The sequence below is a fragment of the Ornithodoros turicata genome, chromosome 7, assembly GCF_037126465.1.
Source record: "Ornithodoros turicata isolate Travis chromosome 7, ASM3712646v1, whole genome shotgun sequence".
In the NCBI taxonomy this organism is placed as follows: domain Eukaryota; kingdom Metazoa; phylum Arthropoda; class Arachnida; order Ixodida; family Argasidae; genus Ornithodoros; species Ornithodoros turicata.
In genome coordinates this window covers 48,615,736-48,642,263 of record NC_088207.1, presented here as the reverse complement: position 1 = coordinate 48,642,263, position 26,528 = coordinate 48,615,736, and the positions used below count along the sequence as shown (strand labels likewise).

The 26,528-nt window shown below is 44.9% G+C and overlaps 1 long non-coding RNA gene across 4 annotated transcripts; it reads left to right on the top strand.

The window, feature by feature from the left end:
* Positions 1–695: 695 nt before the first annotated feature.
* LOC135401362 (uncharacterized) lies at positions 696–26,528 on the top strand. 4 transcript variants are annotated; one of them, XR_010424797.1, is made up of 5 exons: positions 696–952; positions 22,393–22,503; positions 24,363–24,482; positions 24,998–25,128; positions 25,900–26,528. It is a non-coding gene; the product is annotated as an uncharacterized LOC135401362 (long non-coding RNA). The 4 variants fall into 4 exon arrangements; XR_010424798.1 differs by having other exon boundaries at positions 697–952; positions 22,393–22,475; XR_010424796.1 differs by having other exon boundaries at positions 697–952; positions 22,393–22,480.

Sequence of the window (26,528 nt, the reverse complement as noted above, 5' to 3'; positions counted from 1 at the left end):
ACTGTAGGTCCCTCTGTTTCCGCCTTCGTCCGCTGCCATATATGCTTTTTGGATGACTATTAACGTCGGAAACATAGAAATTGCTTGGATATGTTATGAATCACACAGCACAGTAACTTTGAAACACAAAATATACGGTGAGTACGATATGGGTAAAGGCTTGGATGGGACCTACAACATGGCGTCCGAATGCAGCACATCTGCGTTATCTGCGTGCTATAGCGACAGTGGCGGTCTCCTGCGGATGACGTCATGTGAATAAACCCATTTGCGGCAGCAAACTCCGCACGCGCTCCGAACGTGAGAAAGTGCGCGAGCTCAAATGTGAACAAGTCACTTCCTTGCGTACGCTCCAGCGAAAACTCTCCAGTGAGAATAATAAAAGAGGTTCTAGCGACCTTTGTCGCTACAGGGAGTTTTCACCTACGTCACTTTGTGACTAGGCAGTGACGCGGCATGTTGGTAAGCTCCTCCCACTGGTAGTCACTTTTCATGCTAGCGGCATTGCAAGATGATAAGCTGCGCTATTTTTCAATGCGACAACCATACTTTTCATGAAAGAAAATGTGAGAATGACGATGACGAAGTGTATTCGGGATAAAAGAAGGGTACCACCACAATGGCGGTCAAACAGGTGCGTGTGACGTCATGTGAAAACACCCTATAGAACACGTTGCGCATGAGGCTGAATGACGGTATTTAGGTTAGCGAGTTCCCCTCTTCACAAGGGTAGCTCAATTATCGCAGCGTTTCCGTGGAAATAGCGATAAGTGGCACATTATACGATGACTCAATCGTGAATCTTTGTCAACGTGTTCGACAACGGAACAGGACCATAACGGGCAAACGAGGACGCTCGTTGTACCATAAAAAGAGTGGAGCTCCAACCGGAAACGCAGACCATCATCACATACGAAAACACCTGTTACTGATTAGGGCATTACGGTTGCTGGTGAGTATATTTTCCGTGTTTGAATTGCTATATGCCGTTACATTTATTCGTCAACGCCAAAAGTTTTCGATTTTTCTTCTGCTCTGGCGGTTTTTGAAATTTCACGTTCTGTAAGCTGTGTTATGCGACAAACATGAACCGCTCACATTCAATGGGCCAATTACTTCGAAGTTTGCTTGCCAGTACGAACTCAAGAAGACATGACACAGCACTACGGACTTCTTCCTTATACGGTAGGGTTTGTGGTTTTCTGCTTCTGCCGAAGAATGCCGAAAACTACCCCCGGACTACTTCGAAATATTCCGAAAAAATCCGAATATGTAGTACCATGCCAGCTGCCATCCTTTGAATGGGAAAGGGGTAATCCCCGTTTGAAAGGCTCCACTTGCGGACCGTAGGTGCAATTCGCATTACAGAGTTTTATTGCATCGTACCTGATCGCCATTGGGCGCATAAAGGATAGTGTTGGAGGTCGTCCAATAACGCCCTGTACCCACCCTTGTTGCCGTTTCTGAGGCCCGGTAAAACAAGATAAAGCCAGCAACACCTTCGTGTGGAATTCAACAATGTCCGCTTTCGGGCATTTAATTTCGGATCGGGATATAGTTGCCGAAAGAATCCCATTTTTACTGAACCATATAAATGCCGATAAACACCCCCCGAATCAGGTTGAAAGAACATGCCAAAAACCACAAACCCCAAGTTATACGTTTTGTATGTGTGAGATGTGGAGTACCCTGTGCCGCTTTTTCGTCCATCTTTGGCTGCGTACCCTGAGTGGCCCCGATCTCGAAGTCCCACATTGCGATCGTTATCGCGCGCACCAAAATAGTTTTCGTAGACCCCCGCAAGAGGTCGATGCGAATCGCCGTCCGAGGTGATGCATTTAACGTGCATTATGGGATAACCACAAGTTGGAGATCGGATCAACAAGTTGAGGATCGATGGTTGGGACTATGCCTTGTCTCAAAGTTCCCCGAAATTATCACCATGGGCTTGAACATGCGTAGCAACGGCGATATAATTCGGAAATTACAATAATTATATCAATATCATAATCATGATAATCAATTTTTGGTATCAAAGTATGAGGCTCTTAGTGTAAGAAGACGAGTTCCAGAGAGACGTGTTGAATAAGCGCAGGGAAGCCGGGGAGAAAAATGCAAAGACAGGTGGAAATACAGTATGTTCTTATGCGGATGACAAGGCTGTGACAGTCCTCCTGTAATGGAATTCCTTGTGATCCCTTCATCCGTTCATGTAAAATTGTCAACTGTCTGTAATGATGATAAACATTGTATACTGTTATTCCAGAGTTAGCACCTTTTGCGTTCTTGTATCCTATGGTCAGGGTCTTTATGAAATTGTAACAGTAGAGATCTGTAATACACAGAAAAGTCTACCTTCCAAAAACATCCGTCTTATGGTATCTCATCGGAGAGAAGGGAAGCGTTTTGCCCGTCGTGTCCGTTTACCTCCCGTGTGAGACTCCAGCTGTTAATTCTAGAGGCGAAGCATCCTTTTCCTGTGTAATGCTCAAAGACAATGGATAGTATGAGCGGATGCATCCCTATCATACTACACCACTCGTTCAGACATCAACATAGAACACTCTTCTCTGGCTGGCTGGTCTTTTTTTTTTTTTAAGAAGTAGTAGAACTATACTTCCCAGAATCATCGGTGTCTTCTATCTATGGTATTCCCCTGTTTCCTGAGTAGACTGGAGGCGCCTTGCCCGTCGTGTCCCTTTACCTCCGTGTGTGAATCCAGCTGTTAATTCTAGAGGCGAAGCATCCTTTTCCTGTGTGATGCTCAAAGACAATGGATAGTATGAGCGAATGCATCCCTATCATACTACCACCACTCCTTCAGACATAAACATAAAACACTGTTCTCTGGCTGGCTGGTCTTTTTTTAAAAAAAGTAGTAGAACTATACTTCCCAGAATGATCGGTGTCTTCTTTCTATGGTATTCCCCTGTTTCCTGAGTAGACTGGAGGCGCCTTGCCCGTCGTGTCCCTTTACCTCCGTGTGTGAATCCAGCTGTTAATTCTAGAGGCGAAGCATCCTTTTCCTGTGTGATGCTCAAAGACAATGGATAGTATGAGCGAATGCATCCCTATCATACTACCACCACTCCTTCAGACATAAACATAAAACACTGTTCTCTGGCTGGCTGGTCTTTTTTTAAAAAAAGTAGTAGAACTATACTTCCCAGAATGATCGGTGTCTTCTTTCTATGGTATTCCCCTGTTTCCTGAGTAGACTGGAGGCGCCTTGCCCGTCGTGTCCCTTTACCTCCGTGTGTGAATCCAGCTGTTAATTCTAGAGGCGAAGCATCCTTTTCCTGTGTGATGCTCAAAGACAATGGATAGTATGAGCGAATGCATCCCTATCATACTACCACCACTCCTTCAGACATAAACATAAAACACTGTTCTCTGGCTGGCTGGTCTTTTTTTAAAAAAAGTAGTAGAACTATACTTCCCAGAATGATCGGTGTCTTCTTTCTATGGTATTCCCCTGTTTCCTGAGTAGACTGGAGGCGCCTTGCCCGTCGTGTCCCTTTACCTCCGTGTGTGAATCCAGCTGTTAATTCTAGAGGCGAAGCATCCTTTTCCTGTGTGACGCTCAAAGACAATGGATAGTATGAGCGAATGCATCCCTATCATACTACCACCACTCCTTCAGACATAAACATAAAACACTGTTCTCTGGCTGGCTGGTCTTTTTTTAAAAAAAGTAGTAGAACTATACTTCCCAGAATGATCGGTGTCTTCTTTCTATGGTATTCCCCTGTTTCCTGAGTAGACTGGAGGCGCCTTGCCCGTCGTGTCCCTTTACCTCCGTGTGTGAATCCAGCTGTTAATTCTAGAGGCGAAGCATCCTTTTCCTGTGTGATGCTCAAAGACAATGGATAGTATGAGCGAATGCATCCCTATCATACTACACCACTCCTTCAGACATAAACATAAAACACTGTTCTCTGGCTGGCTGGTCTTTTTTTAAAAAAAGTAGTAGAACTATACTTCCCAGAATCATCGGTGTCTTCTATCTATGGTATTCCCCTGTTTCCTGAGTAGACTGGAGGCGCCTTGCCCGTCGTGTCCCTTTACCTCCGTGTGTGAATCCAGCTGTTAATTCTAGAAGCGAAGCATCCTTTTCCTGTGTGATGCTCAAAGACAATGGATAGTATGAGCGAATGCATCCCTATCATACTACCACCACTCCTTCAGACATAAACATAAAACACTGTTCTCTGGCTGGCTGGTCTTTTTTTAAAAAAAGTAGTAGAACTATACTTCCCAGAATGATCGGTGTCTTCTTTCTATGGTATTCCCCTGTTTCCTGAGTAGACTGGAGGCGCCTTGCCCGTCGTGTCCCTTTACCTCCGTGTGTGAATCCAGCTGTTAATTCTAGAGGCGAAGCATCCTTTTCCTGTGTGATGCTCAAAGACAATGGATAGTATGAGCGAATGCATCCCTATCATACTACACCACTCCTTCAGACATAAACATAAAACACTGTTCTCTGGCTGGCTGGTCTTTTTTTTAAAAAAGTAGTAGAACTATACTTCCCAGAATCATCGGTGTCTTCTATCTATGGTATTCCCCTGTTTCCTGAGTAGACTGGAGGCGCCTTGCCCGTCGTGTCCCTTTACCTCCGTGTGTGAATCCAGCTGTTAATTCTAGAGGCGAAGCATCCTTTTCCTGTGTGATGCTCAAAGACAATGGATAGTATGAGCGAATGCATCCCTATCATACTACACCACTCCTTCAGACATAAACATAAAACACTGTTCTCTGGCTGGCTGGTCTTTTTTTAAAAAAAGTAGTAGAACTATACTTCCCAGAATCATCGGTGTCTTCTATCTATGGTATTCCCCTGTTTCCTGAGTAGACTGGAGGCGCCTTGCCCGTCGTGTCCCTTTACCTCCGTGTGTGAATCCAGCTGTTAATTCTAGAGGCGAAGCATCCTTTTCCTGTGTGATGCTCAAAGACAATGGATAGTATGAGCGAATGCATCCCTATCATACTACACCACTCCTTCAGACATAAACATAAAACACTGTTCTCTGGCTGGCTGGTCTTTTTTTAAAAAAAGTAGTAGAACTATACTTCCCAGAATCATCGGTGTCTTCTTTCTATGGTATTCCCCTGTTTCCTGAGTAGACTGGAGGCGCCTTGCCCGTCGTGTCCCTTTACCTCCGTGTGTGAATCCAGTTGTTAATTCTAGAGGCGAAGCATCCTTTTCCTGTGTGATGCTCAAAGACAATGGATAGTATGAGCGAATGCATCCCTATCATACTACACCACTCCTTCAGACATAAACATAAAACACTGTTCTCTGGCTGGCTGGTCTTTTTTTAAAAAAAGTAGTGGAACTATACTTCCCAGAATCATCGGTGTCTCTTCTATCTATGGTATTCCCCTGTTTCCTGAGTAGACTGGAGGCGCCTTGCCCTTCGTGTCCCTTTACCTCCGTGTGAGACTCCAGCTGTTAATTCTAGAGGCGAAGCATCCTTTTCCTGTGTGATGCTCAAAGACAATGGATAGTATGAGCGAATGCATCCCTATCGTACTACACCACTCGTTCAGACATCAACATAGAACACTGTTCTCTGGCTGGCTTGTCTTTTCTTTAAAAAAGTAGTAGAAGTATACTTCCCAGAATCATCCGTGTCTTCTATCTATGGTATTCCCCTGTTTCCTGAGTACAGTGCAGGCGCCTTGCCCGTCGTGTCCCTTTACCTCCCGTGTGAGACTCCAGCTATTAATTCTAGAGGCGAAGCATCCTTTTCCTGTGTGATGCTCAAAGACAATGGATAGTATGAGCGAATGCATCCCTATCATACTACACCACTCCTTCAGACATAAACATAAAACACTGTTCTCTGGCTGGCTCGTCTTTTTTTAAGAAAAGTAGTAGAACTATACTTCCCAGAATCATCGGTGTCTTCTATCTATGGTATTCCCCTGTTTCCTGAGTAGACTGGAGGCGCCTTGCCCGTCGTGTCCCTTTACCTCCCTGTGTGAATCCAGCTGTTAATTCTAGAAGCGAAGCATCCTTTTCCTGTGTGATGCTCAAAGACAATGGATAGTATGAGCGAATGCATCCCTATCATACTACACCACTCCTTCAGACATAAACATTAAACACTGTTCTCTGGCTGGCTGGTCTTTTCTTAAAAAAAGTAGTAGAACTATACTTCCCAGAATCATCGGTGTCTTCTATCTATGGTATTCTCCTGTTTCCTGAGTAGACTGGAGGCGCCTTGCCCGTCGTGTCCCTTTACCTCCGTGTGTGAATCCAGCTGTTAATTCTAGAGGCGAAGCATCCTTTTCCTGTGTGATGCTCAAAGACAATGGATAGTATGAGCGAATGCATCCCTATCATACTACACCACTCCTTCAGACATAAACATAAAACACTGTTCTCTGGCTGGCTGGTCTTTTTTAAAAAAAAAGTAGTAGAACTATACTTCCCAGAATCATCGGTGTCTTCTATCTATGGTATTCTCCTGTTTCCTGAGTAGAATGGAGGCGCCTTGCCCGTCGTGTCCCTTTACCTCCCGTCTGAGACTCCAGCTGTTAATTCTAGAGGCGAAGCATCCTTTTCCTGTGTGATGCTCAAAGACAATGGATAGTATGAGCGAATGCATCCCTATCGTACTACACCACTCGTTCAGACATCAACATAGAACACTGTTCTCTGGCTGGCTGGTCTTTTCTTTAAAAAAGTAGTAGAAGTATACTTCCCAGAATCATCCGTGTCTTCTATCTATGGTATTCCCTGTTTCCTGAGTACAGTGCAGGCGCCTTGCCCGTCGTGTCCCTTTACCTCCCGTGTGAGGCTCCAGCTGTTAATTCTAGAGGCGAAGCGTCCTTTTCCTGTGTGATGCTCAAAGACAATGAATAGTATGAGCGAATGCATCCCTATCATACTACACCACTCGTTCTGACATCAACATAGAACACTGTTCTCTGGCTGGCCGGTCTTTTTTTTAAAAAAAAGTAGTAGAAGTACACTTCCCAGAATCATCCGTGTCTTCTATCTATGGTATTCCCCTGTTTCCTGAGTAGAATGGAGGCGCCTTGCCCGTCGTGTCCCTTTACCTCCCGTGTGAGACTCCAGCTGTTAATCCTAGAGGCGAAGCATCCTTTTCCTGTGTGATGCTCAAAGACAATGAATAGTATGAGCGAATGCATCCCTATCATACTACACCACTCGTTCAGACATCAACATAGAACACTGTTCTCTGGCTGGCTGGTCTTTTTTTTAAAGTAGTAGAAGTACACTTCCCAGAATCATCCGTGTCTTCTATCTACGGTATTCCCCTGTTTTATGAGTAGAATGGAGGCGCCTTGCCCGTCGTGTCCCTTTACCTCCCGTGTGAGACTCCAGCTGTTAATCCTAGAGGCGAAGCATACTTTTCCTGTGTGATGCTCAAAGACAATGAATAGTATGAGCGAATGCATCCCTATCATACTACACCACTCGTTCAGACATCAACATAGAACACTGTTCTCTGGCTGGCTGGTCTTTTTTTTAAAGTAGTAGAAGTACACTTCCCAGAATCATCCGTGTCTTCTATCTACGGTATTCCCCTGTTTTATGAGTAGAATGGAGGCGCCTTGCCCGTCGTGTCCCTTTACCTCCCGTGTGAGACTCCAGCTGTTAATCCTAGAGGCGAAGCATACTTTTCCTGTGTGATGCTCAAAGACAATGAATAGTATGGGCGAATGTATCTCTATCATACCACACCACTCGTTCAAACATCAACATAGAACACTGTTCTCTGGCTGGCTGGTCTTTTTTTTACAAAGTTGGAGAAGTATACTTCCCAGAATCATCCGTATCTTCTATCTACGGTATTCCCCTGTTTTATGAGTAGAATGGAGGCGCCTTGCACGTCGTGTCCCTTTACCTCCCGTCTGAGACTCCAGCTGTTAATTCTAGAGGCGAAGCATCCTTTTCCTGTGTGATACTAAAGGACAATGGGTAGTATGAGCGAATGTATCCCTATCATACTACACCACTCGTTCAAACATCAACATAGAACACTGTTCTCTGGCTGGCTGGTCTTTTTTTTACAAAGTTGGAGAAGTATACTTCCCAGAATCATCCGTATCTTCTATCCATGGTATCCCCCTGTTTCCTGAGTAGAATGGAGGCGCCTTGCACGTCGTGTCCCTTTACCTCCCGTCTGAGACTCCAGCTGTTAATTCTAGAGGCGAAGCATCCTTTTCCTGTGTGATACTAAAGGACAATGGGTAGTATGAGCGAATGTATCCCTATCATACTACACCACTCGTTCAAACATCAACATAGAACACTGTTCTCTGGCTGGCTGGTCTTTTTTTTACAAAGTTGGAGAAGTATACTTCCCAGAATCATCCGTATCTTCTATCCATGGTATCCCCCTGTTTCCTGAGTAGAATGGAGGCGCCTTGCACGTCGTGTCCCTTTACCTCCCGTCTGAGACTCCAGCTGTTAATTCTAGAGGCGAAGCATCCTTTTCCTGTGTGATACTAAAGGACAATGGGTAGTATGAGCGAATGTATCCCTATCATACTACACCACTCGTTCAAACATCAACATAGAACACTGTTCTCTGGCTGGCTGGTCTTTTTTTTACAAAGTTGGAGAAGTATACTTCCCAGAATCATCCGTATCTTCTATCCATGGTATCCCCCTGTTTCCTGAGTAGAATGGAGGCGCCTTGCACGTCGTGTCCCTTTACCTCCCGTCTGAGACTCCAGCTGTTAATTCTAGAGGCGAAGCATCCTTTTCCTGTGTGATACTAAAGGACAATGGGTAGTATGAGCGAATGTATCCCTATCATACTACACCACTCGTTCAAACATCAACATAGAACACTGTTCTCTGGCTGGCTGGTCTTTTTTTTACAAAGTTGGAGAAGTATACTTCCCAGAATCATCCGTATCTTCTATCCATGGTATCCCCCTGTTTCCTGAGTAGAATGGAGGCGCCTTGCACGTCGTGTCCCTTTACCTCCCGTCTGAGACTCCAGCTGTTAATTCTAGAGGCGAAGCATCCTTTTCCTGTGTGATACTAAAGGACATGCAATGGGTAGTATGAGCGAATGTATCCCTATCATACTACACCACTCGTTCAGACATCAACATAGAACACTGTTCTCTGGCTGGCTGGTCTTTTTTTTACAAAGTTGGAGAAGTATACTTCCCAGAATCATCCGTATCTTCTATCCATGGTATCCCCCTGTTTCCTGAGTAGAATGGAGGCGCCTTGCACGTCGTGTCCCTTTACCTCCCGTGTGAGACTCCAGCTGTTAATTCTAGAGGCGAAGCATCCTTTTCCTGTGTGATACTAAAGGACAATGGGTAGTATGAGCGAATGTATCCCTATCATACTACACCACTCGTTCAGACATCAACATAGAACACTGTTCTCTGGCTGGCTGGTCTTTTTTTTACAAAGTTGGAGAAGTATACTTCCCAGAATCATCCGTATCTTCTATCCATGGTATCCCCCTGTTTCCTGAGTAGAATGGAGGCGCCTTGCACGTCGTGTCCCTTTACCTCCCGTCTGAGACTCCAACTGTTAATTGTAGAGGCGAAGCATCCTTTTCCTGTGTGATACTAAAGGACAATGGGTAGTATGAGCGAATGTATCCCTATCATACTACACCACTCGTTCAGACATCAACATAGAACACTGTTCTCTGGCTGGCTGGTCTTTTTTTTACAAAGTTGGAGAAGTATACTTCCCAGAATCATCCGTATCTTCTATCCATGGTATCCCCCTGTTTCCTGAGTAGAATGGAGGCGCCTTGCACGTCGTGTCCCTTTACCTCCCGTCTGAGACTCCAACTGTTAATTGTAGAGGCGAAGCATCCTTTTCCTGTGTGATACTAAAGGACCATGGGTAGTATGAGCGAATGTATCCCTATCATACTACACCACTCGTTCAGACATCAACATAGAACACTGTTCTCTGGCTGGCTGGTCTTTTTTTAAAAAAGTTGGAGAAGTATACTTCCCAGAATCATCCGTATCTTCTATCCATGGTATCCCCCTGTTTCCTGAGTAGAATGGAGGCGCCTTGCACGTCGTGTCCCTTTACCTCCCGTCTGAGACTCCAGCTGTTAATTCTAGAGGCGAAGCATCCTTTTCCTGTGTGATACTAAAGGACAATGGGTAGTATGAGCGAATGTATCCCTATCATACTACACCACTCGTTCAGACATCAACATAGAACACTGTTCTCTGGCTGGCTGGTCTTTTTTTAAAAAAGTTGGAGAAGTATACTTCCCAGAATCATCCGTATCTTCTATCCATGGTATCCCCCTGTTTCCTGAGTAGAATGGAGGCGCCTTGCACGTCGTGTCCCTTTACCTCCCGTCTGAGACTCCAGCTGTTAATTCTAGAGGCGAAGCATCCTTTTCCTGTGTGATACTAAAGGACAATGGGTAGTATGAGCGAATGTATCCCTATCATACTACACCACTCGTTCAGACATCAACATAGAACACTGTTCTCTGGCTGGCTGGTCTTTTTTTAAAAAAGTTGGAGAAGTATACTTCCCAGAATCATCCGTATCTTCTATCCATGGTATCCCCCTGTTTCCTGAGTAGAATGGAGGCGCCTTGCACGTCGTGTCCCTTTACCTCCCGTCTGAGACTCCAGCTGTTAATTCTAGAGGCGAAGCATCCTTTTCCTGTGTGATACTAAAGGACAATGGGTAGTATGAGCGAATGTATCCCTATCATACTACACCACTCGTTCAGACATCAACATAGAACACTGTTCTCTGGCTGGCTGGTCTTTTTTTAAAAAAGTTGGAGAAGTATACTTCCCAGAATCATCCGTATCTTCTATCCATGGTATCCCCCTGTTTCCTGAGTAGAATGGAGGCGCCTTGCACGTCGTGTCCCTTTACCTCCCGTCTGAGACTCCAGCTGTTAATTCTAGAGGCGAAGCATCCTTTTCCTGTGTGATACTAAAGGACAATGGGTAGTATGAGCGAATGTATCCCTATCATACTACACCACTCGTTCAGACATCAACATAGAACACTGTTCTCTGGCTGGCTGGTCTTTTTTTAAAAAAGTTGGAGAAGTATACTTCCCAGAATCATCCGTATCTTCTATCCATGGTATCCCCCTGTTTCCTGAGTAGAATGGAGGCGCCTTGCACGTCGTGTCCCTTTACCTCCCGTCTGAGACTCCAGCTGTTAATTCTAGAGGCGAAGCATCCTTTTCCTGTGTGATACTAAAGGACAATGGGTAGTATGAGCGAATGTATCCCTATCATACTACACCACTCGTTCAGACATCAACATAGAACACTGTTCTCTGGCTGGCTGGTCTTTTTTTAAAAAAGTTGGAGAAGTATACTTCCCAGAATCATCCGTATCTTCTATCCATGGTATCCCCCTGTTTCCTGAGTAGAATGGAGGCGCCTTGCACGTCGTGTCCCTTTACCTCCCATGTGAGACTCCAGCTGTTAATTGTAGAGGCGAAGCATCCTTTTCCTGTGTGATACTAAAGGACAATGGGTAGTATGAGCGAATGTATCCCTATCATACTACACCACTCGTTCAGACATCAACATAGAACACTGTTCTCTGGCTGGCTGGTCTTTTTTTAAAAAAGTTGGAGAAGTATACTTCCCAGAATCATCCGTATCTTCTATCCATGGTATCCCCCTGTTTCCTGAGTAGAATGGAGGCGCCTTGCACGTCGTGTCCCTTTACCTCCCGTCTGAGACTCCAGCTGTTAATTCTAGAGGCGAAGCATCCTTTTCCTGTGTGATACTAAAGGACAATGGGTAGTATGAGCGAATGTATCCCTATCATACTACACCACTCGTTCAGACGACAACATAGAACCCTGTTCTCTGGCTGGTCTTTTTTTTTAAAAGTTGGAGAAGTATACTTCCCAGAATCATCCGTATCTTCTATCCATGGTATCCCCCTGTTTCCTGAGTAGAATGGAGGCGCCTTGCACGTCGTGTCCCTTTACCTCCCGTCTGAGACTCCAGCTGTTAATTCTAGAGGCGAAGCATCCTTTTCCTGTGTGATACTAAAAGACAATGGGTAGTATGAGCGAATGTATCCCTATCATACTACACCACTCGTTCAGACATCAACATAGAACACTGTTCTCTGGCTGGCTGGTCTTTTTTTAAAAAAGTTGGAGAAGTATACTTCCCAGAATCATCCGTATCTTCTATCCATGGTATCCCCCTGTTTCCTGAGTAGAATGGAGGCGCCTTGCACGTCGTGTCCCTTTACCTCCCGTCTGAGACTCCAGCTGTTAATTCTAGAGGCGAAGCATCCTTTTCCTGTGTGATACTAAAAGACAATGGGTAGTATGAGCGAATGTATCCCTATGATACTACACCACTCGTTCAGACATCAACATAGAACCCTGTTCTCTGGCTGGTCTTTTTTTTTTTAAAGTTGGAGAAGTATACTTCCCAGAATCATCCGTATCTTCCATCCATGGTATCCCCGTGTTTCCTGAGTAGAATGGAGGCGCCTTGCACGTCGTGTCCCTTTACCTCCCATGTGAGACTCCAGCTGTTAATTCTAGAGGCGAAGCATCCTTTTACGGTGTGATGCTCAAAGACAATGAATAGTACGAGCGAATGTAGCTCTATCATACTACACCACTCGTTCAGACATCAGCATAGAACACTGTTCTCTGGCTGGCTGGTCTTTTTTTATAAAAGTAGGGGAAGTATACTTCCCAGAATCATCCGTGTCTTCTATCCATGGTATCCCCCTGTTTCCTGAGTAGAATGGAGGCGCCTTGCACGTCGTGTCCCTTTACCTCCCATGTGAGACTCCAGCTGTTAATTCTAGAGGCGAAGCATCCTTTTCCTGTGTGATGCTCAAAGACAATGAATAGTACGAGCGAATGTATCTCTATCATACTACACCACTCGTTCAGACATCAGCATAGAACACTGTTCTCTGGCTGGCTGGTCTTTTTTTATAAAAGTAGGAGAAGTATACTTCCCAGAATCATCCGTGTCTTCTATCCATGGTATCCCCCTGTTTCCTGAGTAGAATGGAGGCGCCTTGCACGTCGTGTCCCTTTACCTCCCATGTGAGACTCCAGCTGTTAATTCTAGAGGCGAAGCATCCTTTTCCTGTGTGATGCTCAAAGACAATGAATAGTACGAGCGAATGTATCTCTATCATACTACACCACTCGTTCAGACATCAGCATAGAACACTGTTCTCTGGCTGGCTGGTCTTTTTTTATAAAAGTAGGAGAAGTATACTTCCCAGAATCATCCGTGTCTTCTATCCATGGTATCCCCCTGTTTCCTGAGTAGAATGGAGGCGCCTTGCACGTCGTGTCCCTTTACCTCCCATGTGAGACTCCAGCTGTTAATTCTAGAGGCGAAGCATCCTTTTCCTTTGTGATGCTCAAAGACAATGAATAGTACGAGCGAATGTATCTCTATCATACTACACCACTCGTTCAGACATCAGCATAGAACACTGTTCTCTGGCTGGCTGGTCTTTTTTATAAAAGTAGGAGAAGTATACTTCCCAGAATCATCCGTATCTTCTATCCATGGTATCCCCCTGTTTCCTGAGTAGAATGGAGGCGCCTTGCACGTCGTGTCCCTTTACCTCCCATGTGAGACTCCAGCTGTTAATTCTAGAGGCGAAGCATCCTTTTCCTGTGTGATGCTCAAAGACAATGAATAGTACGAGCGAATGTATCTCTATCATACTACACCACTCGTTCAGACATCAGCATAGAACACTGTTCTCTGGCTGGCTGGTCTTTTTTTATAAAAGTAGGAGAAGTATACTTCCCAGAATCATCCGTGTCTTCTATCCATGGTATCTCCCTGTTTCCTGAGCAGAATGGAGGCGCCTTGCACGTCGTGTCCCTTTACCTCCCATGTGAGACTCCAGCTGTTAATTCTAGAGGCGAAGCATCCTTTTCCTGTGTGATGCTCAAAGACAATGAATAGTACGAGCGAATGTATCTCTATCATACTACACCACTCGTTCAGACATCAGCATAGAACACTGTTCTCTGGCTGGCTGGTCTTTTTTATAAAAGTAGGAGAAGTATACTTCCCAGAATCATCCGTATCTTCTATCCATGGTATCCCCCTGTTTCCTGAGTAGAATGGAGGCGCCTTGCACGTCGTGTCCCTTTACCTCGCATGTGAGACTCCAGCTGTTAATTCTAGAGGCGAAGCATCCTTTTCCTGTGTGATGCTCAAAGACAATGAATAGTACGAGCGAATGTATCTCTATCATACTACACCACTCGTTCAGACATCAGCATAGAACACTGTTCTCTGGCTGGCTGGTCTTTTTTTATAAAAGTAGGAGAAGTATACTTCCCAGAATCATCCGTGTCTTCTATCCATGGTATCTCCCTGTTTCCTGAGCAGAATGGAGGCGCCTTGCACGTCGTGTCCCTTTACCTCCCATGTGAGACTCCAGCTGTTAATTCTAGAGGCGAAGCATCCTTTTCCTGTGTGATGCTCAAAGACAATGAATAGTACGAGCGAATGTATCTCTATCATACTACACCACTCGTTCAGACATCAGCATAGAACACTGTTCTCTGGCTGGCTGGTCTTTTTTTATAAAAGTAGGAGAAGTATACTTCCCAGAATCATCCGTGTCTTCTATCCATGGTATCTCCCTGTTTCCTGAGCAGAATGGAGGCGCCTTGCACGTCGTGTCCCTTTACCTCCCATGTGAGACTCCAGCTGTTAATTCTAGAGGCGAAGCATCCTTTTCCTGTGTGATGCTCAAAGACAATGAATAGTACGAGCGAATGTATCTCTATCATACTACACCACTCGTTCAGACATCAGCATAGAACACTGTTCTCTGGCTGGCTGGTCTTTTTTTATAAAAGTAGGAGAAGTATACTTCCCAGAATCATCCGTGTCTTCTATCCATGGTATCTCCCTGTTTCCTGAGCAGAATGGAGGCGCCTTGCACGTCGTGTCCCTTTACCTCCCATGTGAGACTCCAGCTGTTAATTCTAGAGGCGAAGCATCCTTTTCCTGTGTGATGCTCAAAGACAATGAATAGTACGAGCGAATGTATCTCTATCATACTACACCACTCGTTCAGACATCAGCATAGAACACTGTTCTCTGGCTGGCTGGTCTTTTTTTATAAAAGTAGGAGAAGTATACTTCCCAGAATCATCCGTGTCTTCTATCCATGGTATCTCCCTGTTTCCTGAGCAGAATGGAGGCGCCTTGCACGTCGTGTCCCTTTACCTCCCATGTGAGACTCCAGCTGTTAATTCTAGAGGCGAAGCATCCTTTTCCTGTGTGATGCTCAAAGACAATGAATAGTACGAGCGAATGTATCTCTATCATACTACACCACTCGTTCAGACATCAGCATAGAACACTGTTCTCTGGCTGGCTGGTCTTTTTTATAAAAGTAGGAGAAGTATACTTCCCAGAATCATCCGTATCTTCTATCCATGGTATCCCCCTGTTTCCTGAGTAGAATGGAGGCGCCTTGCACGTCGTGTCCCTTTACCTCGCATGTGAGACTCCAGCTGTTAATTCTAGAGGCGAAGCATCCTTTTCCTGTGTGATGCTCAAAGACAATGAATAGTACGACCGAATGTATCTCTATCATACTACACCACTCGTTCAGACATCAGCATAGAACACTGTTCTCTGGCTGGCTGGTCTTTTTTTATAAAAGTAGGAGAAGTATACTTCCCAGAATCATCCGTGTCTTCTATCCATGGTATCTCCCTGTTTCCTGAGCAGAATGGAGGCGCCTTGCACGTCGTGTCCCTTTACCTCCCATGTGAGACTCCAGCTGTTAATTCTAGAGGCGAAGCATCCTTTTCCTGTGTGATGCTCAAAGACAATGAATAGTACGAGCGAATGTATCTCTATCATACTACACCACTCGTTCAGACATCAGCATAGAACACTGTTCTCTGGCTGGCTGGTCTTTTTTTATAAAAGTAGGAGAAGTATACTTCCCAGAATCATCCGTGTCTTCTATCCATGGTATCTCCCTGTTTCCTGAGCAGAATGGAGGCGCCTTGCACGTCGTGTCCCTTTACCTCCCATGTGAGACTCCAGCTGTTAATTCTAGAGGCGAAGCATCCTTTTCCTGTGTGATGCTCAAAGACAATGAATAGTACGAGCGAATGTATCTCTATCATACTACACCACTCGTTCAGACATCAGCATAGAACACTGTTCTCTGGCTGGCTGGTCTTTTTTTATAAAAGTAGGAGAAGTATACTTCCCAGAATCATCCGTGTCTTCTATCCATGGTATCTCCCTGTTTCCTGAGCAGAATGGAGGCGCCTTGCACGTCGTGTCCCTTTACCTCCCATGTGAGACTCCAGCTGTTAATTCTAGAGGCGAAGCATCCTTTTCCTGTGTGATGCTCAAAGACAATGAATAGTACGAGCGAATGTATCTCTATCATACTACACCACTCGTTCAGACATCAGCATAGAACACTGTTCTCTGGCTGGCTGGTCTTTTTTTATAAAAGTAGGAGAAGTATACTTCCCAGAATCATCCGTGTCTTCTATCCATGGTATCTCCCTGTTTCCTGAGCAGAATGGAGGCGCCTTGCACGTCGTGTCCCTTTACCTCCCATGTGAGACTCCAGCTGTTAATTCTAGAGGCGAAGCATCCTTTTCCTGTGTGATGCTCAAAGACAATGAATAGTACGAGCGAATGTATCTCTATCATACTACACCACTCGTTCAGACATCAGCATAGAACACTGTTCTCTGGCTGGCTGGTCTTTTTTTATAAAAGTAGGAGAAGTATACTTCCCAGAATCATCCGTGTCTTCTATCCATGGTATCTCCCTGTTTCCTGAGCAGAATGGAGGCGCCTTGCACGTCGTGTCCCTTTACCTCCCATGTGAGACTCCAGCTGTTAATTCTAGAGGCGAAGCATCCTTTTCCTGTGTGATGCTCAAAGACAATGAATAGTACGAGCGAATGTATCTCTATCATACTACACCACTCGTTCAGACATCAGCATAGAACACTGTTCTCTGGCTGGCTGGTCTTTTTTTATAAAAGTAGGAGAAGTATACTTCCCAGAATCATCCGTGTCTTCTATCCATGGTATCTCCCTGTTTCCTGAGCAGAATGGAGGCGCCTTGCACGTCGTGTCCCTTTACCTCCCATGTGAGACTCCAGCTGTTAATTCTAGAGGCGAAGCATCCTTTTCCTGTGTGATGCTCAAAGACAATGAATAGTACGAGCGAATGTATCTCTATCATACTACACCACTCGTTCAGACATCAGCATAGAACACTGTTCTCTGGCTGGCTGGTCTTTTTTTATAAAAGTAGGAGAAGTATACTTCCCAGAATCATCCGTGTCTTCTATCCATGGTATCTCCCTGTTTCCTGAGCAGAATGGAGGCGCCTTGCACGTCGTGTCCCTTTACCTCCCATGTGAGACTCCAGCTGTTAATTCTAGAGGCGAAGCATCCTTTTCCTGTGTGATGCTCAAAGACAATGAATAGTACGAGCGAATGTATCTCTATCATACTACACCACTCGTTCAGACATCAGCATAGAACACTGTTCTCTGGCTGGCTGGTCTTTTTTTATAAAAGTAGGAGAAGTATACTTCCCAGAATCATCCGTGTCTTCTATCCATGGTATCTCCCTGTTTCCTGAGCAGAATGGAGGCGCCTTGCACGTCGTGTCCCTTTACCTCCCATGTGAGACTCCAGCTGTTAATTCTAGAGGCGAAGCATCCTTTTCCTGTGTGATGCTCAAAGACAATGAATAGTACGAGCGAATGTATCTCTATCATACTACACCACTCGTTCAGACATCAGCATAGAACACTGTTCTCTGGCTGGCTGGTCTTTTTTTATAAAAGTAGGAGAAGTATACTTCCCAGAATCATCCGTGTCTTCTATCCATGGTATCTCCCTGTTTCCTGAGCAGAATGGAGGCGCCTTGCACGTCGTGTCCCTTTACCTCCCATGTGAGACTCCAGCTGTTAATTCTAGAGGCGAAGCATCCTTTTCCTGTGTGATGCTCAAAGACAATGAATAGTACGAGCGAATGTATCTCTATCATACTACACCACTCGTTCAGACATCAGCATAGAACACTGTTCTCTGGCTGGCTGGTCTTTTTTTATAAAAGTAGGAGAAGTATACTTCCCAGAATCATCCGTGTCTTCTATCCATGGTATCTCCCTGTTTCCTGAGCAGAATGGAGGCGCCTTGCACGTCGTGTCCCTTTACCTCCCATGTGAGACTCCAGCTGTTAATTCTAGAGGCGAAGCATCCTTTTCCTGTGTGATGCTCAAAGACAATGAATAGTACGAGCGAATGTATCTCTATCATACTACACCACTCGTTCAGACATCAGCATAGAACACTGTTCTCTGGCTGGCTGGTCTTTTTTTATAAAAGTAGGAGAAGTATACTTCCCAGAATCATCCGTGTCTTCTATCCATGGTATCTCCCTGTTTCCTGAGCAGAATGGAGGCGCCTTGCACGTCGTGTCCCTTTACCTCCCATGTGAGACTCCAGCTGTTAATTCTAGAGGCGAAGCATCCTTTTCCTGTGTGATGCTCAAAGACAATGAATAGTACGAGCGAATGTATCTCTATCATACTACACCACTCGTTCAGACATCAGCATAGAACACTGTTCTCTGGCTGGCTGGTCTTTTTTTATAAAAGTAGGAGAAGTATACTTCCCAGAATCATCCGTGTCTTCTATCCATGGTATCTCCCTGTTTCCTGAGCAGAATGGAGGCGCCTTGCACGTCGTGTCCCTTTACCTCCCATGTGAGACTCCAGCTGTTAATTCTAGAGGCGAAGCATCCTTTTCCTGTGTGATGCTCAAAGACAATGAATAGTACGAGCGAATGTATCTCTATCATACTACACCACTCGTTCAGACATCAGCATAGAACACTGTTCTCTGGCTGGCTGGTCTTTTTTTATAAAAGTAGGAGAAGTATACTTCCCAGAATCATCCGTGTCTTCTATCCATGGTATCTCCCTGTTTCCTGAGCAGAATGGAGGCGCCTTGCACGTCGTGTCCCTTTACCTCCCATGTGAGACTCCAGCTGTTAATTCTAGAGGCGAAGCATCCTTTTCCTGTGTGATGCTCAAAGACAATGAATAGTACGAGCGAATGTATCTCTATCATACTACACCACTCGTTCAGACATCAGCATAGAACACTGTTCTCTGGCTGGCTGGTCTTTTTTTATAAAAGTAGGAGAAGTATACTTCCCAGAATCATCCGTGTCTTCTATCCATGGTATCTCCCTGTTTCCTGAGCAGAATGGAGGCGCCTTGCACGTCGTGTCCCTTTACCTCCCATGTGAGACTCCAGCTGTTAATTCTAGAGGCGAAGCATCCTTTTCCTGTGTGATGCTCAAAGACAATGAATAGTACGAGCGAATGTATCTCTATCATACTACACCACTCGTTCAGACATCAGCATAGAACACTGTTCTCTGGCTGGCTGGTCTTTTTTTATAAAAGTAGGAGAAGTACACTTCCCAGAATCATCCGTGTCTTCTACCCATGGTATCTCCCTGTTTCCTGAGCAGAATGGAGGCGCCTTGCACGTCGTGTCCCTTTACCTCCCATGTGAGACTCCAGCTGTTAATTCTAGAGGCGAAGCATCCTTTTCCTGTGTGATGCTCAAAGACAATGAATAGTACGAGCGAATGTATCTCTATCATACTACACCACTCGTTCAGACATCAGCATAGAACACTGTTCTCTGGCTGGCTGGTCTTTTTTATAAAAGTAGGAGAAGTATACTTCCCAGAATCATCCGTATCTTCTATCCATGGTATCCCCCTGTTTCCTGAGTAGAATGGAGGCGCCTTGCACGTCGTGTCCCTTTACCTCGCATGTGAGACTCCAGCTGTTAATTCTAGAGGCGAAGCATCCTTTTCCTGTGTGATGCTCAAAGACAATGAATAGTACGAGCGAATGTATCTCTATCATACTACACCACTCGTTCAGACATCAGCATTGAACACTGTTCTCTGGCTGGCTGGTCTTTTTTTATAAAAGTAGGAGAAGTATACTTCCCAGAATCATCCGTGTCTTCTATCCATGGTATCTCCCTGTTTCCTGAGCAGAATGGAGGCGCCTTGCACGTCGTGTCCCTTTACCTCCCATGTGAGACTCCAGCTGTTAATTCTAGAGGCGAAGCATCCTTTTCCTGTGTGATGCTCAAAGACAATGAATAGTACGAGCGAATGTATCTCTATCATACTACACCACTCGTTCAGACATCAGCATAGAACACTGTTCTCTGGCTGGCTGGTCTTTTTTTATAAAAGTAGGAGAAGTATACTTCCCAGAATCATCCGTGTCTTCTATCCATGGTATCTCCCTGTTTCCTGAGCAGAATGGAGGCGCCTTGCACGTCGTGTCCCTTTACCTCCCATGTGAGACTCCAGCTGTTAATTCTAGAGGCGAAGCATCCTTTTCCTGTGTGATGCTCAAAGACAATGAATAGTACGAGCGAATGTATCTCTATCATACTACACCACTCGTTCAGACATCAGCATAGAACACTGTTCTCTGGCTGGCTGGTCTTTTTTTTATAAAAGTAGGAGAAGTATACTTCCCAGAATCATCCGTGTCTTCTATCCATGGTATCTCCCTGTTTCCTGAGCAGAATGGAGGCGCCTTGCACGTCGTGTCCCTTTACCTCCCATGTGAGACTCCAGCTGTTAATTCTAGAGGCGAAGCATCCTTTTCCTGTGTGATGCTCAAAGACAATGAATAGTACGAGCGAATGTATCTCTATCATACTACACCACTCGTTCAGACATCAGCATAGAACACTGTTCTCTGGCTGGCTGGTCTTTTTTTAAAAAAGTGGGAGAAGTATACTTCCCAGAATCATCCGTGTCTTCTATCCATGGTATCCCCCTTTTTCCTGAGTAGAATGGAGGCGCCTTGCACGTCGTGTCCCTTTACCTCCCGTGTGAGACTCCAGCTGTTAATTCTAGAGGCGAAGCATCCTTTTCCTGTGTGATGCTCAAAGACAATGAATAGTACGAGCGAATGTATCTCTATCATACTACACCACTCGTTCAGACATCAGCATAGAACACTGTTCTCTGGCTGGCTGGTCTTTTTTTATAAAAGTAGGAGAAGTATACTTCCCAGAATCATCCGTGTCTTCTATCCATGGTATCTCCCTGTTTCCTGAGCAGAATGGAGGCGCCTTGCACGTCGTGTCCCTTTACCTCCCATGTGAGACTCCAGCTGTTAATTCTAGAGGCGAAGCATCCTTTTCCTGTGTGATGCTCAAAGACAATGAATAGTACGAGCGAATGTATCTCTATCATACTACACCACTCGTTCAGACATCAGCATAGAACACTGTTCTCTGGCTGGCTGGTCTTTTTTTATAAAAGTAGGAGAAGTATACTTCCCAGAATCATCCGTGTCTTCTATCCATGGTATCTCCCTGTTTCCTGAGCAGAATGGAGGCGCCTTGCACGTCGTGTCCCTTTACCTCCCATGTGAGACTCCAGCTGTTAATTCTAGAGGCGAAGCATCCTTTTCCTGTGTGATGCTCAAAGACAATGAATAGTACGAGCGAATGTATCTCTATCATACTACACCACTCGTTCAGACATCAGCATAGAACACTGTTCTCTGGCTGGCTGGTCTTTTTTTAAAAAAGTGGGAGAAGTATACTTCCCAGAATCATCCGTGTCTTCTATCCATGGTATCCCCCTTTTTCCTGAGTAGAATGGAGGCGCCTTGCACGTCGTGTCCCTTTACCTCCCGTGTGAGACTCCAGCTGTTAATTCTAGAGGCGAAGCATCCTTTTCCTGTGTGATGCTCAAAGACAATGAATAGTACGAGCGAATGTATCTCTATCATACTACACCACTCGTTCGGGCATCAACATAGAACTCATTTCTCTGGCTGGCTGGTCTTTTTTTTTTTTAAGAAGTAGTAGAAGAGGTATACTTCCCAGAATCATCCGTGTCTTCCATCTATGGTATCTCCACGTTCCTTGGGTAGAATGGGAACGTCTTGGTCGTCGTGTCTCCTGTTTATCTCCTGTGTCACACTGCAGTTGTCACTTCTTTAGGCGAACCATCCTTTTCTTGTGTGATGCACAAAGGCAATAGAGTGTATGAGCGAATGTATTCCAGTCCTATTGCACCACTCGTTCAGGCATTAGCAGAAAACACCCTTTCTCTAGCTGGCTAGACTTTGAAAAAAGAAAGTGTAGGAAGATAGTATCGACCGCGTAGTAGAATTATTGCAAAACTGGTTTAACTGACTTTGCAACAGGCTGAAAACAAGGAAGTACTTGCAGAAATATCCCCCTGTAGATGACTTAATTGTACATGCTACTAGGTTACTAATTCAGTGTATGAAAGCGAATATGAGAACTTCCCTCTGTTTCCTTTTTCAGGTGTTACCACCTGTACAGCATACGTTTGCGCAGATTGCTACCAACACTTACGTTCGCCTGATAAATTTTCACGGAATCTACGGGTTTGGTACACTCCTGCATTTCTATCTTGTAATTCCGGTTCATTGCTTTGGTGAGATTTGGCCTGAGCAAGATTTGCTGTCAGTTTGGCTGGTTTGACCCGTTATCCTTGTGTCGGTATTCACACCCCACCCGCAGAAGAAAATGGACCAGTTAGGCGTACGTCTTTCAGAAATTACAGATACTAATTCGGTATTTTTAGGCTTTGTTTGGAATTGCAAACCTTTTGTGGCACTTCTGCTCTGACTGCTGTCGTCTGCTTTTCCGCCGATTGTCTGCTTCGAACTTTAATGCAGAAGGAAAGAAAAGGGAAATGTGTGTTGTTTTCTTTTTACTGTGATAACATTTGTCTTTTTTGCTTTTCACGAATTTTGTGGTGAGTATGATATTATGAAAGAATATTACCGCAGTCAAGCGCGTCTATTTCTGCGAAGTGTAGTTGACCTCGCTTCCAGCAGGTGTAGACACTGTTGCAGCGCGCCGTAACCGGATGCGGTGTTGTCGTCTGCATATTTTTCTGAGGCAAAGTGTCACCGTCGTTGTTTCGTGTTATTAGATACGCGGCCGAATTAGCGCGTTCCGTAAACAGTGCAGTTCTACCTCACAAGGCGTATCACCCTTTCATGAAACGGTTGCATCAACCATGTTTTGCGCAACAATATAGACGTAATAATTGCACGCAATTTTTCACATATAGTACTCGTTGAATTCGAACACATAAGCTACGCTCGGTTGAACGCAAAACAAATAAAGGACTCTTTGTAATAAGTACTGAAAACACGGCGCAGTTTACTGAAATCTGCCCCTGAGTGACTTAATTTTGTGTCGCTAATTCAGTGCATGAAAACGAATGTAGGAATTTGGTAGGGCCCTTGGTTGATAATACGACACACACACACACACACACACACTTTGTGTAGAAAGCATTCGACACTTACTTGTCTGTCCTAATATTTTGTCATGAAATGCGGGAGATTCAGACACTTTCTATTTCATCTCACAGTTGTAACTGGTTAGTTGCGGTGACAGATTTCGATGTGGTCAAAATTTGCGGTCATTTCCGACAGGTTGAGTATTATATTCCTCTGTATTGCTATTTATGGTTCAATTAAAGGGGAGAATACACAGATTGAACCCATGACTCAAATAATTAAGAAATTTGAGCTACTACGTTTGTATTTGCAGGTTTTGTTTTAAATTCTAAACGCTTTCTGGCACTTCTGCTCTACCTTTCTTCGTCTGCTTGAACAACGATCGTCTGCTTCGAAATTTAGTGCAAAAGGAAAGAAAAGCTTTGTGTGTGTGTGTCTGTCTGTCTGTGTGAATTTTTTTTACCTGGTATGTATTTTGAACGTGATAACCACGTTCAAACACTTACCGCGTTGGGCGAGGTCTGTTTCTGTCACACGTAGTTGAGTGCGCTTCCAACAGGTGCAGACACTGTCGCGGTCGTCTGCATGCTTTTCTTTTGCAGCCTGCTGCGTGTGGTTTCGTTTTCTCTTATTGTGGGCTGTTGCGGAATTTGCGCATATCGTAAAAGAAGTGGAGTGCCATGGGTTCCTATTCAAACAACGTTCTATGTCTTCTTGTTCCGAGCAGGTGCCAGGACCCTCATGCCTCGCTTGAGCTTTCAACTCTGTAAACTTACCATCCTTCCCCTATGCATGTGATGCAGAATGAAACATGACGTCTCCGGATGTTCAAGTCTAATTGCAGTTTTCTAAATACGCGGCTTCTGATGCTAAGCGTTCTTAGAAGAATAAAATTCGGTGTACATCTATGACGTCTTCCGCGCTTTGGCACACTCCTCTGCCCCGTTCTATTGTCTAAAATATATTGCCGTGCTTTTACATTTTTTCTTCTCCGTATTTTCCATTTCTTCTTGTCAGTGAGACTGCCATGGGAATGAATCTTGCTTCCATCCTTCTGCTGAGCTTCTTGACAACAGTTATTGTAGCCCTGGCAACAGCGAATGAGTCCAACCTGCTGGTATCCCAGAACGACATACCGTGAGTAAATACTGTGCATGAAGCCCTCCTGAAATATTACATGAGATAAAATAGCGTACACGCAGGCAAGGTGGTGCATAAAATCGATGATGAGCTTGGGCGCAACAACTACGGGGACATAGCGTAATAAAAACACCAGAGCTTGTATATTATGTTGTTGTGTTGTTTTGTTCTTCCTCTGTTGTGTTGCTACGTTACGTCTCTGTAGTTGCTGTGCCCAACCTGAGGCTTCGTCGTCGTGAATGCTACGTGACACTTACTAAGGAATTAGCACTACACGCTGATAAAGCGTTATGGACTTTGCTAAAGACGCTCAAACAGCACCACAAGAAGATGCTCAGACAGTGCATTTGAGTGTATTTCGATATACAAGGTCATCGCCGGCAGATATCATATGCAAGAACGACAGGCCCAGAAGAAAACGTTTTATGTCCCAAAGCACCCCTCCTCTTACGCTACGCACCTGGGTCATGTAATTGCTGAATATAAGTAATAAGAAAATTCCAATGGCGCAGGAAACACGCTTGTTCATTCCGTGGTGGGAAATGCAACCGTTCTGTCGCCTGCTGCGAAGGGGCCTGTCGATGCTTCTATCGTTGGCTTACCTGGAGTTATACGTGCCAGTGCCTGCTGCGGACACCTTTCGGTAAGTCATTTTTATTACCACCAAGATCATAGTCAGGCCGGTAGTGCTATGTTTCGGGAAGGGACTTGAGTAGAAACGAAGTGCAATGCAAGTAATGTGCCGCAATTGCTGACTATAACATGAAGAACTGTAAGCTTCAGTCTGCGCACTACCAACGCCACCCCCCTTCACGAAAATAATAGAGTTGTCGTCTGCTTCAGACAATCTTCCGCAGACGACATCAAGCACACGCTTTCTGTGAGTACAAGTGGCTGCACCTGCGGCTCATGGCGGATCACGCCGGCTCGTTTCTATATAGCTATGGCGCTACGACCGTCGAGGCGCGATTGTGATTGGCGGACTCTCAGTGACTACGTCACGTCGTATGAGGGATCCAGCTTTGTTTCTAGGTGGTGTTGGCATGATCCCCATTATGCCAAATGGGTAATTGGCCACCTACGAACCGTGTCCCATATACGACTTCAGGAACATGAAGGGAATTGATGTTCTGAGGCTGGAACACATAGAATCTAAAAATAGGCAATTGTGAGCAGCTGGCTAACCTTTTCAGTGACATCCTCCTTTCATCATTAATTCCTTCTTTCGGGAGCATGTTCGTTTTGGAGCAGACTCTATTAGAGCGGACGTCTGTACATGATTATAATCATAATGAAATCCTTTTAATTTGTCCTTACGTGTCACGTCGTTAAATTATTGGCGAATATAAGACGCGGACTGTACTAACAGATTGTCACGTGGCTAACGTATCTGCTTTTCTGGTCTGTCGTTCAGGAGTTCCCATCTCGAGGTTGCCACCTGGTAGTAGGATCGAGTGACAAGAAGCGACAGGACACGGCAAAGTGAGGCAGTCCACCTGCTACAGGTCTCTCATAGCAATCATTGCTGCAGCTGAACATGCTACAGTTTGTACCTTTGAGTATGATTCCTCTTGCGTGACTCTAAAATGGTGATCTTCGATGAGTGGACGACAAACAGGAATGGTCCTTTCGGCATCTGACGCATCTGACGGGTGTCCCAACCTGGAGGGTTGTCCTCAGCACAACTCCCAGCCACGCACAACGACATCCATGTATACTACAGACTTCCATGTAACCTAGGAAAAATGAAAAGTGTGTCGGCCACGTAATTCGAAACCAGATATCTCTGATTCCTGGTCAAGGGTGCACGGACACATCGCTGTGACTTTTACGTGATCTTAGGCGTCTTGAGACACTATGTATATCCTGCTCCTATAGGTGATCCTTGCATCAACGGTTTATTTGTTCTTTCCTGTACGCTGTATTATTGTCTGTCCGTGTTGTAGCATATGTATTAAGGAAAGTCAAACCGTGTAATATCGAGCGCTGTATTATCGGGAAATGTACATGGCCGTCGAATACAATTTATAGTTCTCCACCATT